Source organism: Erpetoichthys calabaricus, chromosome 3 (genome assembly GCF_900747795.2).
Source record: "Erpetoichthys calabaricus chromosome 3, fErpCal1.3, whole genome shotgun sequence".
NCBI lineage: Eukaryota > Metazoa > Chordata > Cladistia > Polypteriformes > Polypteridae > Erpetoichthys > Erpetoichthys calabaricus.
In genome coordinates, this window is record NC_041396.2 from 163,575,148 (window position 1) to 163,591,467 (window position 16,320).

The window sequence follows — 16,320 nt, forward strand, 5'->3', positions numbered from 1 at the left end:
AACAGGCGTGTGAAGAAAGAGAATCGCATGAAAATGTTGCAGTTTTGTGCATATATATTATAAATGCACAGAGTAGATTTGCATTCAATTATAAAACTCCAGAATAACACACCCTGTAATAGCACAATTTTTGCTGCCTCCCTTCCCAACAGGTGCTCACAGAAGCCCCAGTCAGTAGTTCACTTGAACTGAGGCTGTTCTTGCTCAAGTTGAATGAGTGGTGTGATGTTGTATTTGGAGGGGACACCCCATGTTGCTGTTGATGCTGAAGCTTGACCGCTGTAACTGGCATGAGTTGTAGCAGTGATTTGTGCAGGGCAACACACAGATTGTGTGGCAATCAAGAATAAGACCTGTAAAGATTTTGTAAAATGTCCATCAACTTGTCCATTTTCCAAACTTGTGGGAAGCTGGAGCCTATACAAGCAAACCTCTGCCACAAGGCAGGAACCGTCTCTGGATGGGGTGCGTTTCCATCTTGGGATGAATACAAACACGGGCCAATTTAGCATCGCTGATCGCCTAACTTGAATGTGTTGGAACTGTGATAGAAAAAACATTTTACTCATGGAGGACATTCAAGTTCAACACTTTTGACACAAATCCTGATCTCCTCCTTCTGCTGCACCATCAAGCCGCCCCCAGTTATGTGCATGTTTAATATATTGACTTTATCCATGTTAAGACTGTTCGATGTCTTAAAAGTTCACATTAATACATTGTTTTTTTTTTTTTTTTTTATATAAATGACTGTTCAATACCATTATGGTGGGAGAAGTGAGGTTGGCAAGGTGTTATGAATAATTACATGCTCTACCTATGTACCACAGAAAACATCTACATAGAGTGGTAGAGGAAACTGTATACATTCATTTTAGCTTGGGATGTAGGAGTTAGTTTTGTGTCACTGATTGCTGCAACTCTACACATAGCGGATTCAATAATGTTATTACAGTCGTTCAAAGGTGATTCATTCCAAGTTGATTTAAAATTGCTATCAATCACAATGCCTTATTGGTATCAAATTCTAAAATCTGCATTATAAAAATGGATTGGAATAAAGTTACTTTAGTTTTACTCGCTCAGACAATAGCTTCCGTAGTTCTCTTTGTACCATCTTCTGAACACAGTGACTCTGCATGTGTTATGGAAAAAAATAGCACTTTGTTGTTTCATTGTGGCTTGGCAGTAGAGAGAGCATACTTTACCTTTTCGTATGCATGCAAAAATGGCGCAAAAAACACCTTTGGAGTAAATGCTTTGAAGTCTTCAGTTTGTAGCTCATTCCAAGATATTATAGGAAAGTTTGAAGAAGGTTCACACTCGGAGCAGTTCTGTAGTGTCGCAACTTCAAACCCACCTATCGGAGCCAGAGGGGCAAATCCACACTGGGGGGGCGGGGGGTTAAAAAATAATTGCACAAATTTTAAATAAGCAAAATTACTGTGTTTTAAATAGTTTTTTATTGAGCAGCTGATGTAGGTGTGCTAGGTTTCCCAGAGAATTTAATTTGTGTACTTGCAAAATTTTCATGCAATCAGACTGATGAAATTAAAGTTTAAAGGCACAGTACAACCTATACCTTTTAAAATGTCCCATGAACCTAACAGAGCTATGTGACTTTCAGCCATTTGAATAAGCAGCAAATTAAAGCCTTACTTGAATTTAAACAGAGCGTACGGTTTCATTGTTTACTGCATTGGCTGAAATATGGATGGGATTGCAGTTATGTTCTGTTTAGTAACATCTGGGTTTTACTAGTCTTCTATGATGAACCTATCCCGAACCTGAATGCTGATGACACACTTAAGCGGATTCGGCTACTGAGAAGACTAGTAGACTCCCACTGTCTCAAATTATGTGATTGAGCTGGGGAAATTTTGGATTTGTTTGTAAATAAGATTTTATTCTGTGATCTACAGGATATTGTCTGGAGCACTGCTGCATACATTTTTTTTTTTTTTTTTTTTTTTCTCTCTCTCCCTGCAGTTTTGTCACTAACCTGTTGTAGCATTTCTTTGATTCTAATTGCATTTTTTTTTCCATGTTTTAAAAGTTGAACAGTGGTACTTGTGATTGATGTCAGAGTACTTGATGCCTAGTTTGAATTTTTTTCTTATACCACTAAGGTTCACCACTTGCTTATTAGATCCCTTTTTCATGGTATAGTTGGTAACTCGTACCATTTTATATCTGAACTTGACGGTCTTAATGATTAGCCTGTTACAAACCTCAATATTGTTTAACAATTCCAAAGGCTAGCTTCAGTATTGTAACATGTCATTCTGCTTAACTTTACTAATATGGGGATATGAAAGCCAGGAATTGACCCTGGATAAGACACAAGTTCATTACAGAACCCACTCCTAGACACTTGACAGCTAACATAAAATTCATTTTTATGGTAGGAAAATTGAAATACCCTGAGAAAATGCTGTATAGACCGCAAATGGGTATGGAATTTGTAAGGCCAGTGCTAACCACTGTACCAGTTAGCAATGTTAAGGTAATCTTAAACTTTAACCAGGAAAAGTAAAACGTTTTTAAATGTTTCCAGGCTTGTTAATCACGCTTGCAGATTAAGATGTCAGTATGACTTTTTTGAATATTTGAAAAGTTTTGACAGGAACTGGCTATTCAGCTCAAAGCTCCCTGATCCTATTAGCTGGAACAACCTTTGCAAAACAATTAGGCGGAGTCTTCAAAGTCCCTAAAGTCCTACTCTCGGCCACATACAACTTGGTAATTTTTCCATATGTCAATGGTTGTCAGTGTGAAGAATAATTTTGAAGCATTTGTGTGAATTTTATCCTTCAGGTTCTGTCAGTGACCTGTGCTAAAGATCTTAAAGTAATAACTGGGATCCACAATACAGATTCCATTCATAATTTCATAAACTTCGGTCCTGTCATATCTTAATCTCCATTTGAAAGAGTGGAAGCTTTTCTGTTTTTCATTAAGGCTTATGGTTTCTCTTTCAAATTATACCTTCTGCGTTGTAAAAATGTCTTTGATTATACAGTGCATTTTGAACTGGACAAGCAGGACATTGGCAGCCATCCTGCACTTTGGATAGTATTCATAGATTTTCCCCCCTGTGGATAAGGTATTGTGACCACAAGGGGCCACCACTGAGCTCCAAAACTCACACAATTGCATCCAACACCATTCTAGGTTCAAATATCAAGTGTATTTGTCACCACCACTTTTTTGGTGAACACAACCACCATTAACCCAAAAATAGACTTACTTCACTGCTTCATCTCTCCTGATGAGTGTACCCTGCTTCCTCCCAACCCTGACGTCTCGAGGTGAGGGGGTGCACTTTTTAATTCAGATCCGGGAATGCTTCCATTGTCCTTGTATTGCCTGCTGAGAGCACTTCCAGGTCACATGAAAACCAGGGCTGTCCTCCCTTGGCGGCACCCTCTAACAGTGCCCAAGGACCCCAACCAGGCTGCACTTCTGAACGCCAAGTCCCATGCAACCCTGCAGGTTTCCTGACTGGGATCAGTCTAGAGGAACGTTGCGGAGGAATGAACTGCTCCGGCATCTGTCTTCAGTCCATCCATTATCCTTCATTCCTAGCCAGGGTAAGGATTGCAAGATGGCCTGGCTGGGTTGTCTCTAATCCTGCCATTCTTCTGTTCTAGCCCTGGGTGGGCTAGAAATTGCCCTCCCTCCAAGTCAGAACATCTAACCTTTCTAAGAATTGGAAGATCCTCTTTGTCTCCATCTTTTACAGTTCTGCTGTCTCAGAATTGGCTCCTTCAGCCAGAGATGGTAGCCCCCTTAATGTTTCTGCTGTGTGTGAAGGTATAGAGGTGCTCTGTAGCTACACACTAAATTTACATAGTCTTGTGGTCAAGGCATTTTATGTCACAGTGGGTGCTTTTAATTATTGTGGCAACCTGTGACAGAGCAGTTTAGTTAGACTTATTATAGCTCAACATGCGCTGTCCAGTCTCGATTGGCTAACGCTCAAAACAGGAATGTGAACATTAAAAGGGGGGGGGAGGGGGGTGGTGGAATATGCTGGTTCCTTTTTTTGCTGAGAATAGTGTGAATACATTACACACTATGCAGGAGAAACTATAGTATATACTGTATATTATAAAGCTGCTGTTTTAACTCCAAGTGTCTGCACATCCTCTCTGACACACAAACACCGAGGAATTTCAGCCAATAAAAATACTTGGCAGAAGTGTGTTATGACCAGCTACTGGGACTGTTTTAAACCAACAGCAGTATGCCTCCATAATGCCTGTGATTGTGACAGCCAAGTCAGAATATTTTTTTTTTTTTTATTCTTGCTTTATACACACACACACACACACACACACCAGAATAAATATAAAGAGTTTCTGTAAAAAGATATACCTTTTTATTTGTCCTCCTGGGGAAATGTATCTAGTCTGGTGAACTGTAACGTAGGTTTGGGCAATAGCACACAAAAAAAAGTGGTTTTATTTTAATTCTAGTGAAGTCAATACTTGAACTCTTAACTCTTTTAGGGCGCTTGTCGACATCCAGGGGTAGAGGGCGACAATCGGCTGTTAATGGTGACAAAACTGTTATGTCACAGGCATTCCCTCTCTGCTTGGAGGAATGTTAGGCTCATTGACTCGGCATCTAATCCTTGCCTGTGCGTGAGTTATGAAATGTAAATAAAGGCAAAATGGCATCGACATCTCACGAGGGAGCGAAGCGAGTGCAGAAAAGGAAATAATGCTCAAAACATTTGCCGAGTATTGCTTAGTCAGACTCTGCTTTTTCAGAATCTGATTGTTGACAGTGATCAAAAGTGAGCAACGGGCATCAGCTGCTTGGACACTAGCCGATGCCGCCCCAGCTGATCGGCTGCCAGCTGAGCGCATTCGCGCAGCCGATGCACCTACAGCAAGGCTCATGTGGGAGGAATGCCCAGACATTGATCCGTGGGAGCCAAACTGGCTACCGGACTTCACAAAACAGCATGGCTTGCTGTTGGACACGACAGATTACCAGCCGCTGGACTACTTCAGGCTGATCTTTCCTGGTGCTGCTTTTCAGCTACTGTCAGACGAGACAAACAAGTATGCAGAGAAATGTTTTGAATTGCGGGCTGCGCTTGCACTGCATTCTCATTTTTCAAAGTAGAAACCCACATCAAAAGAGTAGTTGAAGGTCTTTGTGGCATTACAAATAGAGATGGTACTAGACTGATGATATAACTTCAGGGACCATTGCTCCAAATGTGCTGTTTTATTCTGTGATAACCAGAAGCAAATCCCAAGGGTTGAGCCAGGCTATAACCCCATGTATAAAGTTCAGCCCCTGCTTGACATTGTGGAACCAACCTATGAACAATTTTATCCGTCTGGCCGTGATTTGTCTGTGCATGAATCTATGATAATATACAAGGGATGCCAATATATGCCAGACAAGCCCTCAAAGTATAGCATAAAGGATTTTGTACTGGCAAAAGCAAACACTGGTTTCTGCCTGAAAGTAATCACATATACAGGAAAGTATTTCTTTCAAAGAGAGAACTGTCCCTTGACAAGTCAGGTTGTGCTGGAACTGCTTCAGGGCTATGAACATTTGGGTCATATATAAAAATTGTCCATGTACACAACATCACCAGAATTGTTCATGGAGCTACAGAGCAGGGGAATTGGAGTTTGTGGCACAGTGAGGGTGAACAGGAGAGACATGCCTTCACAGTTGAAGCCAGACAGGCTGAAGATGAAAAGAGCTGACAATGCGGTTTTCATGGGGGCGGAAAACTTGACAGTGGCATGGCACGATGTCAAACGGGTCACTTGTCTCTCTAAAGTACACACTAACAATATATGTGTGAGAGTGCAGCAACAGACAATTGAAAAGAGGTGGCACCAGTGCAACACCAATTGTAAGCCGTGCAATGTGGCAATGCATGCAATTGGCTGCTTTTAGCGATTATCATACTTTGCTGTGTAACATGTATGTTAAATCATCATATAGTATGCAGACTCATACAACATGCAAGACCGTAACATTTGTCAAAAGTAAATTTATTTTTTGTTGATAGGTTTAAACCATTGCTTTTGTGTTTTTTTTTTTTTTTTTTAATATAAATTTTTATTTTGGAAAAATCAGTCCTGGGAGGGGAAAAAAAAAATTGGCCCTAAGAGTTAATAACATTACTAACAGTAACGGAAATTAATATAATTAAAACAGAAATCCCTTCCAACTTTTAGAAAAAAAAAAAAAAAAAGGTGGTCCTCATTTTGCAAACTGAAAATCAACTGCCCTCTTTCTAGAAATTCTCTTCTGGTTCATCCTGCTTCCATTTCAAAACCAGTGCCGCCCATACGAAGCCGACACGGCATTTCTCGATTCCTGTTTGTCCTCTTCCAAACCTGTCCTGCTTCCACTTCAAAACCGGTCCCGCCTCAACCTCCTGGCCATGGACCATACGGTTTTAAAATACAAGGGTCAAATTTATCACCAAATCTCTCCACTATACACGAACACTTCTACCTCTCCAGGATATGGACAGTTGTATGTTTTTGACACAGTGCAAGCTACTGAAGTACGCTTGCAAAATAAAGAGAACTCTGCATGCAGCGAAAATTTACTTCTCCAGCTAGATTCCATGCTCAGAACCATCAACACCTTTCCTGAATCGTGCAAACATGCATGAAATCGCTCAGTCCAGTCCAACAGCATCTGTACGAATGGTTTTCAAGGAAAACCCTGGGCAGGATTTACAACAATACAATGCCCCAACATGTCACACTGATGTTGCAGCGATTTTCGTCGGAGATGATGGCGAACCCCCTGCTGTAAAGGACATTTGCATCTATCCCAGAGGCAACTCCTGTAAGATTTCCACGCTCAATATGAATTGTGATCCTATGGTTTACCCACTTTTATTCCCTTACGGACACATTGGCTAGCACAAAGATTTACAACATTTTCCTGATAAAAGAACCGCCACGCAAATAAGGCTTACTCAATGCCAATTTTACGTGTACAGATTAGCAATGAGGAATACATTTAGTATTTTTGCACTGGAGCGGCAAACTATTCCAACAGTACGTCATGGATGTGTATGTTAAAACAGAGGGCGCGCGTCCCCATTATCTCGATTACATTAACAAGATCTGCGCGTGGAGCAATACAAGAGACTCGGACGCACTGCAAGCAAAGGCTTAAAATAACGTACGTGTAGGCAAAATGATCATATTACCGTCCACATTTCCAGGAAGTCCAAGATACATGCAACAAAGCTATCTGGATACCATGGCCATAGTACGTAAACTTGGAAAGCCTGATTTCACAACTGCGTCTTTCAATAAGTATTTATTTCTTGATTTATGAATTCCTTTTCTCTCCGTTTTCTGTTCCTATTCTTACACCGCCGTATGCTACAGTGGGTGTCGGCTAGTTAAAAATATTTTTTTTTTGTCAATGAGAAACTGCAAAATAAGTCATTTGTGCAGACTTCATGTTCTGCAGTTTCCTTTACAACTTTTTTGCAACTCTCACTGCTGTTCCCTATACCTAAGACATGCCTTAACCACAGGTGACTTTTCTTTTTTTTTTTTTTTTTTTCTTTGAACAAATTTTTCAGAGATTTTTGTTTTAAATTTCTTGAAGTCACTACTTCATCTGTTAATATTAGCAGAAATAGAAATGAAAGTTTTTGTTCTGTATATACTGTTTCTACAAGCGTACAATTTACATACTGCATCTGTTACAGCCACATCTCCGATCACTCATTTAATAACCAATATGCAAAACCTTGTATGCTCCTTGAGAGCCTAAACTGGGAAGGATGTCTTTTTAACTACATCTGTGGGAATAAACTGATTTTTGTCAATTGAGTGTGCTTTAATGATGCACCTTGAATGTTCAGATATAAAACAAATCTGAAGTTGCACACATTCAGTCCACTTACACATGAGTAGAACATGTAAACATGATAGACACTGACCAGGACAGAAATCAATTCTGAGGTTGTGGCAATGTGTACATTTATATTGCACCTTTCTAATTCTCCAATGGCTACACAGTCGGTCAATAGGAATAAAGTGATATTAATAATACAGGATACAAACTAGTATTATCAACACTATTAAATATTTGAAAGTCATAGTTCCGAATTAGATTAAGGAAGAAGTGGGGGGAAAAAAATAAGTCATAAATAACACAATATTTGTACAATTGCATGTAGGGATATACATATGTGGACCTTCTCTCCAAACATGTGTCTGAATTCATTTGAAACTGACAAAATTGGCACCCATCATTGTATTTTCCATATTTAACAAAAATCAGACTTTGCTTTAGAATTTTGATTCAGCAGAATATTTCAAATAACACAACTGAAAATGGCATGGAAAAAAAAAGATGGGACCCTTAACCTAATTTGTTGCACATACTTTAGAGTCAATCACAGCAAACAAGTGCTTGTAGCTCTCGGTGAGATTTCTGCACCTGTCAACAGGTAGTCTGGGCCACTCTTCCTGAGCAAACTGCTCAAATGTGTCGGGTTTGAAGGGTGCCTTCTCCTGACGGTTTCAGTTCTTTCCATTGATGTTCAGTGGTATTTAAATCGGGGAGCAAAGAAGGCCAATTCAGAATAGTCCAATGTTTTATTCTTAGCCATTCTTGGGTGCTTTTTAGGTGTGTGTTTTGGGTCATTATCCTTTTGGAGGATCTGTGACCTGCAAATGAGGTTTCTGACACTGAGCAGTACATTTGACTCGAGTGTAGTGCTGGGTGGTATACCGGTTCATACCAAAAACCGTTTTTTATTTTTGTTATGATATGGATTTTTCTCATACCGCAACACCGGTTAAAATAGGCTAAGCAATGTTCGGAACCTGGTGCAGCGGGAAACTCTAAGGGGGGACCTTTTTCACTGCTACACCGCTAAACACACATGCGTTAGTGGAGGTATTGCGCAGTGAAAATGGATGGTGAACATTGTAAAACTGAAGCTGTAGCAGAAGTTAAATATGATGACACAGAAGAACTTTTGCCGAAGAAAGGAGCCGTGTCTGTTGTCTGGAGATACTTTGGCTTTAAAAAGTCGGATGTGGACCAAACAACTATTTATTGTAAATGCAGGAGGCGGCAACACGAGCAATTTGCTGCACCACCTTAGCCGCAAACATGCGTTGGAGTACCATGAATGGATGGAACTAAGATTGGCACCCTCCACGTCCTCCGGTAAAACTGAAAAACCTAGGGGACATTTAAGTCAGATCTCACTTGTAGACGCGTTTGCTAGAAGTACTGCCTACGACAAAAAAAAAAAGCAAGCAGTGGATCGAGATAACCAACCACATTAAAGTCCATATAGCCAAAGATATGGTTCCGTTAAGTACTGTGGAGAAAGGCAGATTCAGGGCTATGATCAAGACACTGGATCTCAAGTCGCAAGTACTTTAGCCAAACGGCGATCCCCGACTTGTACCGAGAACACAGAGGGAAATTACAAGCAGAGGTGGCTACAGTCACCGACTATTCAACTACAGCAGATGTGTGGTCAAGTCGCACTATGGAGCCATATCTGAGCCTGACGATTCATTTTATAAATGACTGGCTATTAAAGTTATTGCCTCCAAACAAGCTATTTTCCAAATGACCACACTGGCGAATTACTTGCTGGAGGCACTCAATTCCTGGGGGCTTGCAGAGCAGAGGCAAGTAACCATCACAACGGACAGTGGGGCCAACATCAAGAAGGCTGTCAAAATTAACAATTGGACAAGACTCCAGTGCTTTGGACGCAGGCTTCACACAGCCATAGGTATGTAATAAACTATTTTAAGTAATGGTAGTAAAAACATACTATAGTAATAATGTAGCAACCTCCGCGTCCGGTTCGAGACGTAGTAGAGTCTCACAAAAGTTTATCTGAACAGTCAAGAAATAAGAACGCCGACTTTGTAACCCCACCACACAACCTTCCAGTTCCTTCTCCAACTCACCACTCTCCCGTCCCGGGTGTCGCCCCCCCCCCCCCCCCTTACCGCGCCTATCATGCCCCCGCTGTCATTCCTCTGCGCTGTACTCCGCCTTCCCTCAGTTGGATTCAACAGTCACTTCAAAAAAAAAAAAAAAAAGGCTTCAACCTGGCTGAGACGCTACAATAAGAAATGTATAATGAAAGTGTGTATAATCAGTTTTCTGTTATCTCTATCAGTCAATACAGGTAGTCAGTCCCCTACTTACGATGGTTCAACTTAGATTTTTCAAAGTTATGATGTTGAAAGCGAGACAATAATTTATATAAAATTGTGTAAAATATACATTTTCAAGTTGGCGCGGCAAACAAACTTTTCTGTGGGCCGATCGATGCATTACGATACGTTGTCGGAAACTCCCACGTTTGTGAGATGCCTGTCTAGCTAGCTATCGTTTGAGACTACGATTTTGATGCAAGTGATCATATAGAATCGGGGATTCTCAACGTCGGTCCTGGGGACCCCCTGTCGCTGCAGGTTTTTGTTCCAACCAGGTTCTGTTTTTAATTGAACTCCTGGGCTAATTAAGTGAACTGATATTTCCCAAGTTCTGTGTTTAGGGAACAATATATTAATTAGAAAACTAAGTTTGCTAAAAAAGAAAAAAATATTAAAATGTACCAAGCAGTTTTAAAGGAATAATGTATTTTTTTTCTTTTTAACAGTATTTTCTTCTTGATTTTCATTCTACTTTTTCAAGGTGTTCTAATTGTTTAATCCATTATTTACTAATTAGTGGGTGTGACGCTAAAGTAGTTGCAGCCTTTGATTATTCAGTGTGTTTGCCAGCGTGTCTGATCTGCTCGTTTTTAAGTTGTCATTATTAAGATACAACGAAGGGGGGAAAAAACTGCACAGAGAAAGGGCAAAGTATAATGAAATCAACAAAAGAAAGTTAAGCATTTAAATCTATAGCAAAAGCAGAAATTTTATAAATGTAAAAAAAAACATGCTTTTCTGAATGTCGAATAAAAGAAAAAAAAATACCCGCTAATTAAATGAGCTCAGTGTTATCAGGTGTTACTGATTAGGAATCTGGTTGGAACAAAAACCTGTAGCCACAGTGGGTCCCCAGGACCGAGTTTGAGAAACACTGATTAGATGGAGATCAAAAATGAAAGTGAGGTACCGGGATCAGCTGATCTGACCCCAGCTGATTGTGGTGCTGAACACGTACTGAAAGAGCTTTCAGTACTGGTGGGAACATTGTCACGTGCCACAGGGCAGTACTCAAACCAGATGCTGTTGACCGTCTGGTTTTCCTTGCCCAGAATTTGTAATGGCTAAGATTTTCATAAGTGCCTTGTTCATTATGTTCAAATGTGTGAATACACATTCACTTTTTTTTTTTTTTCTCAATACTTGAATACTGTATAATGTATCTGGGCTTGAAGCTTTGAAGTAATAGTGCAAATTCCAGTAATAATACTATTTTATTATTAGTTTAAATATTATGCAGTTTAATGATGAGATGGTTGAAAATATGTTGTCAAAACAGTTGTTTGCAATATTTGTTCAATAAAAAGGTTCTATATTTTGACAGCATCTGTCATGCAATGTGATTCCTTCTCTTCATTAGTGCCACCCCCTTGAAAACCATCACTTTATGGGACCATTCAAACCTGTATTAACACTTTTGTGCACATTAAAATGTTTTTTATGTACAATGCTCATGACAGTGGAATAGGTTATTCTTAGCCAGTCTACTGCAGTAATTGCAGTGGAAAATGTGGTTAACATCCACTCGTGCATGGGGGAAAAAATATCGTGAAACCGGGATAATTTAGAAAAATACCGTAATACAAAAGTTTGGTCATACCGCCCACCCCTACTCGAGTGTCTTGATTAGTCCTGAGATTTCATTGTTCCTTTTACAGACTCCAGACACTCCATGCCAGATGCAGCAAAGTAGCCACAAACTATAACCAAGCCTCCTTCATTTTATGGCGTTCTTTGAAAGCAGTTTTTTTTTTTTTTTTTTTTTTTTCCTTCTGTAGACAGCTGATGTGACTTACCAAAAGCACTAGTTTTGTCTCATCTGTCAAAAGGACATTATCCCAGAATCAATGTGGCTTATCAATATGCATTTCAGCAAATTCCAGTCTGGCTTTGTTTTTCTTTCAACCGTGGAGTCCTCCTGGATCTTCTTCCATTGAGCCCACTGTCGCTCAAATATCGATGGATGGTATGATCTGTCACTGAAGGACAATGACCTTGGAATTCAGCTTGTATCTCTTTGGAAGGTGTCCTTGTCTTGTCTATAATTATCTCTCTTTCTGCACATTCTGGGACCAGTTTTCCTCTTGCAGACACATCCATGGAGGTTGGCTACAGTTCCATGGACTTTGAACTTCTTCATAGTTGGCACTGTTGTCATGGGGAACATTCTGCTGCATGCAGATGGTCTTATAGCCATTGCCTTTAAAATTCTTGTCTTTTTCTAATATCCTTGGAGAACCCTCTCCTTTGCTTTCTCTGGTCCATGTACAGTATGGGTCATATGATAATACCAAACAGCAGAGTTACTACTTTTCTATATTTTAAAAGGCTGATTGACGGCACAACTGGAAATGTGTGATACTAATTAAAGACAACCGGTAGTTTGCAAAGTCAGTCAAATCCAATTTTTTCTTTTCTAGGGGTGCAAACAAATGTGTTCAGGCAGTCTTAGAATAACCTTTGTAGAATAAGCAATACTTTATCTCCTTTCACACTTTGCTTTACTCTGTGACATATCAAAGGCAGACATGCATACATGGTAGGATTGCTTTTTATTTACATTTCAGCAGGCATACAGCACTTTTTCAATGAGCTGTAAGGGTACAGACAAATTTGTCCAAGTCTATAAATCTAGATCTTATCATCCACAGTGATAAGGAGAAATGAATATGGTAAGAGCTTATTTTGTTATCCATTTTACAGCCAAGTGCTTGATGGCATTGACCATTTAATTGCTATTTGTTTGCTGTTCAGTACATATCAAACCAACCCAGCCTGACCTCTACAGCTCTGCAAAGTAAACACACCTGACAAAGTCCTCTCACTTGGAGATGCAGACTCCAAGGTGTCTCCCATGGACATATCAAGATGAAACAAATGGTTCTAGAGATTTACTGTTGATAAGCTGTATAAAGCATGGCAGTGCCAGACAAAGTTAACTGCACAAATGTCCAACGTCAGTTTTTCAATAGTGCAGATTTGGTGTACTCTTGTTAAAATAAATTCTGAGCGGGATGGTATACTTCAGAATTAACCGTGCTGATGAGCTTCCAAGTACAGTACGTCAGTCTAACTCTGCAGTGCTGCAGGCATTACAAATATACTAAGATGACTGCGTTCCATCTATTTGCAATCGTCAAAGCTCAGAGACACTTAACCACCCATGTTAAAGCACCAGTACTAATAAACCTGATAATTAAACTCGTATGTGTAACTTAAGCTCAGCTGATAACATTTTCTGCATGCTACGCATCTGCTTAATCTCTCTGCAAAGGTCCCATGATCAAACAAGTTATTTTTGCATGAAGTAAGGTTTAATTGCCAAATTCATACTTTGTCATATAAAGACTTCCCCCACCAAGTCTAAATACTGAATGAATTTGAGGTGTGGGTTGGTTATTTGATCTTCAAAAATCCATTGTAGCTCTAATTTTCAAATTACTTAAATTGAAACATGTCACGCATAAATCTTGGAAGATAAATCTAAGTGCCTATTGACCTTTAGTGAAACTTGTCTGTCATTCACTGATTAAAGGGCTGTCTGCAATTGATTTCAGTTGTAGCCAATTGAATCCACAGAATTAAGTTCTTGTGGGAAAGCTGACTGGACAAAATTCCAGTGAAATCCACAGATTCAGACTTCAGCAGTGAGGATTACTTGTACATGCCCACAAATATTGCTTGTTTTTATCCAGATTTACTACTGTTAAATATTATCGGCAACTGCAGGCTCACATGTATATTTGCCCAAAGTGTGGAGAAAATTTTAAATTATGGAAATGTTCTCTCATTTTTGTTTTAGATTTAGTTTTCATAAAACTTCATTTTTATTTAGCTTTCAATAACTACATATTTCACTTAATCTTAGTTAACGGGTTAACACTGCGGGAGCTGATGGTTGGGGACAGGTTTTAACTTTTGTCCAGCTTTCTCACACTGGTTCCAGTGCACTGTTTTAAGTGCTGTAATAAACTGCATGTGCTGTCACTTTTAACTGCTATTTTGTTGCAAACTGTGCATTTTACATTAGTGGTTCAAATTTGAAAGAATGAATGTTGAACAAATTCCAGATAACCAACATAAGATTGCACAGCCGTTCTTTGGAATGGGTACATTCTTAAGGGAAGCACCGCTTGTTTTTCTTTACAATAATATTGTAATGCCCTTTCCTGATCACAAAGAACGAATCTGCACTAACAGTTCGCTGTGCGGAAGTCAAACTGGGTTTATTTCTACCAACAAACACTCAACTTTTCTTTGAGCAACTTGCACTTTGTTTCCTGTTTCAAAGTAGTGGACTTGCAGTAATTGTCAGAGTAGACTTAAACATCAAACGAATCCCAATTGATTGTCCATTGTCTTTTGAGTGCCTGGCTCTTAAACTAATAACTGAATCGGGTCCCGTCTCACTCATTGTTCGTTATCGTCCTCCAATCAGATCGGATAAGAAGGATGCACTGTATTTTGAACTTCTGACCCACCTAAGCTCTCACTCTGAGAATTATCCTTCTTGGTAATTTCAACTCCATATTGACACCCCCCACATCTAAACTGAGAAATGAATTCCTATCCTTGGACTGTTTTGACTTGACACAACATGTTGTTTTTCCCACCCACTCTGGTGGTCATATATTGGATCTGATCTGTACTTCTGGATTATCTGTTGCCAACATTTACAGCACTGACTTGGGACTCTCTTACCATAAAGCAGTACTTTTCACTGTCTCTTTTTTCTCATCCTCCTCTTATCTGTAAACGACAAATTTCTTACAGAAACTTTAAAAATATCTGTCCCTCTATCCTTTCTGGATCCATTTCTGATCTTTTATTGTCTGCACCTATTCCATCAACACTAGTCTTGTTGACCACTATAACACAGCCCTTTATTCAGCATTAGATAAAACAGCACCTTTAAACCATAAGGAGGTTTCCTTTTAAGCGTTCAGCTCCTTGGTATAATTCAGAATTTGCAATCTATGAAAGCAGCTGGCCGATACCTTAAGAGAATGTCACGTAAGACTGGCCTCACTGTTCATATCCAGGCTTTCTCTGACCACCAAAGAGCTTACAGAGAAGCACTAACTGCTGCCAAGAACACCCATTATGGCAGAATACAGTAATAGAAAGTGGCCACGATAACCCAAGGGTTGTTTTCTGTAGTTAATAAACTAATCGAACCCGCATTCTGGGCCCAATTCCCTCTTCTACTGAAGTCTGTGTTAGGAAAAAGTGGAGGAATTCCTCACAAAGATCTAAATAATTCAACTAACATAATACATCATCTGTTTCATATCTCCTTCCTGTTTTCCCACTCCATCCAGCTCCTTTAAGTTCTCACCAAGTCACATCCGCGTTGTTAATAACCTGCCTTGTAGATGAGACCGACTACTTGTGTACTGGACCCCATCCCCAGCACACTACTTAAATTCTACTTTCATGCTATAATCCCGATGTTACAACAATAATAAACTCATCTCTTGACACAGGCTCTGTGCCAATCACTTTTAAAATCGCTTCTGTAACCCCAATGTTAGTCAGGTTTTAAGATAGGCTGAATGGTCTTGATGCTGACAATTCCCACTTACCTTTTCTGTCAGAAGCTCTTGAGTGTGTTGTAGCTTCCCAACTCACTAACTACTTTAATAATCTAATAATTTGATGGAACCCTTTCAGTCTGGTTTCAGGGCGCAGTACAGCTGTGAAACTGCTCTGTTACAGGTAACCAATGATTTGCTTATGGCAGCAGACTCCGGACAAACCAGCATATTAATTCTGTTAGACCTCAGTGCGCATTTGACACTGTCAGACGTGATTTTTCTACTGTCCAGAATGGAGAACATGCTGTGTATCTGTGGCACTGCCCTCCGGTGGTTCAAGTCCTATCTGACGGATAGGCAAGAGTTTGTTATTCTTGGCAACAGCAGGTCCAACACCGCACCAGTCACACAAGGAGTTCCTCAGGGCTCTGTCCTTGGCCCTCTTCTCTTCTGTATTTATATGCTTCCCCTTGGCCATATTATTCATAGTTATGGACTGGGTTATCATTTTTATGCAGATGATACTCAACTTTATTTCAGTGTTTGAAAGTAGAACTTCA

The 16,320-nt window shown here is 39.8% G+C and overlaps 1 long non-coding RNA gene and 1 other non-coding gene across 3 annotated transcripts in view; both read left to right on the top strand.

Annotated features, from left to right (window-relative positions):
- The window catches only part of LOC114648445 (uncharacterized), a 29,855-nt gene that overhangs the window by 2,277 nt on the left and 11,258 nt on the right, over positions 1-16,320 (top strand). The gene's annotated exons all lie outside the window — the stretch shown is intronic.
- Positions 1,763-1,830, top strand: LOC114649755 (small nucleolar RNA SNORD50). The gene has a single exon (XR_003715902.1). It is a non-coding gene; the product is annotated as a small nucleolar RNA SNORD50 (small nucleolar RNA).